This window comes from Benincasa hispida, chromosome 1, assembly GCF_027475165.1.
Source record: "Benincasa hispida cultivar pf3 chromosome 1, pf3_genome.v1.1, whole genome shotgun sequence".
NCBI lineage: Eukaryota > Viridiplantae > Streptophyta > Magnoliopsida > Cucurbitales > Cucurbitaceae > Benincasa > Benincasa hispida.
Genome location: NC_143478.1, coordinates 55,934,566 through 55,936,822, shown reverse-complemented (window position 1 = coordinate 55,936,822; position 2,257 = coordinate 55,934,566).

Sequence of the window (2,257 nt, the reverse complement as noted above, 5' to 3'; positions counted from 1 at the left end):
AATTTGGACGATCCACTTCTGCTCATGGATATCCTTTTAAACAGAGTTCTTCAATTGGTATCAGACCTAGGTTGTAGTTCTGATTCCAAATTCCATTTTTGTATTGAAGTCATTTATAGTTTTTGTGGGCTTTTGTTTTTGCATTGCGTTTAATTGTTAAATGTATGTGGATAGTTGTTGATAGATGTTTCGAGGTAGTAATCTCTGTTTATGGTTTTATGTTTACTATTACAAAGTTAATTTGTAATGGCCCTTGCGGTTTTGGGCATTAGAACTTGTGATCAAGTCTGTATTCTTTTTAGATTTGAGTCGTTCGTGAAGCTTTAAAAGAAAGTTTGAAGTGCGTTTCGATGGAGAAAACGAAATGGTGGTCGCATCGTGTAGCTAGAGGTAAACGTTTGTTTAGATTTTGCTATGCATTCGTGTAGAGTTTTCTGCACGATCATGTAGCATCTGCTAAATGATCACATAGCTAATGCTACACGATTGTGTAGAGCTTGCTACACGATCGTGTTGTGTTGGTTACATGATCGCGTAAGCGCTCGATAGGTAGATGATCACGCAGTATATGATACTCGACACAAGGCATGCGTGCTAAATGATCGTGTAGACTATCATGCTCATCACATAGTCAGTAGCTATATGATCACATAGTATACGATACTCGACATTCGCTACACGACCGTGTGGACTATCATGCTCATCGCATAGTCAGTAGCTACACGATCGCATGTTATGCGATACTTGATGCACGTTGTACGATCGCGTGGACTTTCATGCTCATTGCATAGTCAAAAGATATACGATCACTTTTATACGATTGTGTATACTCGACGCACGTTACTCGATGATCAGAAGTTTGCTACACGATCAAGCTACAAGGGTTCTTGGTGGAGCAGTCCAAGGCAAGCGGTTCAAGACCCGGTTCACTTGTTTCGAACTGGTGGAATCAACTTTTGTAATAGTTTAGCCTTTTAATTTTCGATTTTGAGATTAACTATCTTGGTCCATCAACTTTAATTAAATATGCATGTGATGTATGTTTATTTTATATGTCATAATGTATGTCATATAGTTTTAAAACCCACTATAGGTTATGCATTTATTTTCATGCATCATCTTATATTATAAGTGTTATAATATAATAATATGCATGATTAAATTACATAAAGTATGCTCATGCATCATATAATATAAGAGTTATAATATATGTATACATGCATTATAGCATATCCATACATTATTTATATTATAAATGTTATAATATAAGGTTGAATGTTTGTACGGAATATATGCTATAGCTTAATTCATTACTTGTTTATATAAAAGTTATATATTAGTAATGAATGAACATTGCATGAAGCATGACGCTACCTTAGGTTAATTTATAAATGTTATAAATAACTTATGTATAGCTTGCAATGTTAGTTGGTTTTAATTGTTTCTTTTCTTATAAGTGTTATAATTAATGAATTTAGAATTAAAATCAATAATAAAGAGTTGCATGCAAACCTTAGGCTTTAATCTTTTTTAAAAGTGTTTCAAAACTTGATTGAGATAGGCCTAAGATCACGTTTCTAATAAGATTAGAAATCTAAGTTTAATATTTTAAATTGAATTAATAGGATTAAATTGATTCCTAATAAAAGATTAAATATGTAACAAATGTATCTATAAGGGATCTTTTGTCTAAGGCTGATTCTGGCTAGGCTAGGGTACTTAAGTTGATGGAAACATCACACCTCTACCTGGGAACCTACCTGGAAAGGTGAATTAGATAGATTTATTGCATGCATGCAAATTTGATGAAAGTCTGTTAAAGAGTTTAATAAGATTTGAATCAAAGTTGTTTAATCATCAAAAGCAAATGTTGTTTTTGAGCAAATTAAACACATCACTTAGATAAAATCAGTAGCCGGATTTTCTAAGTTAATGAACCCTAGGTAGAACATTCAGTGGGAGAAAAATGGAGTATATGATACTTCACTTTAACCTTTACACGTTTCTCCCTAAAAGTTCACACCGTGAGATCTATCCTCAGCCTCGAGGCATCATAGGTGTCTCTCTACGGGTGGAATTTGGGTAGGTAAATACTAAGGTGAATGGAGAGAGTGTTCATAGTAAGTGGGAGCAGGACGTGTAACAACATATCCCTCGATCTCTCTCATTAGGTTGGGTAAAGTTTTATGCATCGCCTCGTGGCATCGTGGATGTCCCCCTAAAGGATGGCAGTTTTGCATAACTCTTTATTTGATCT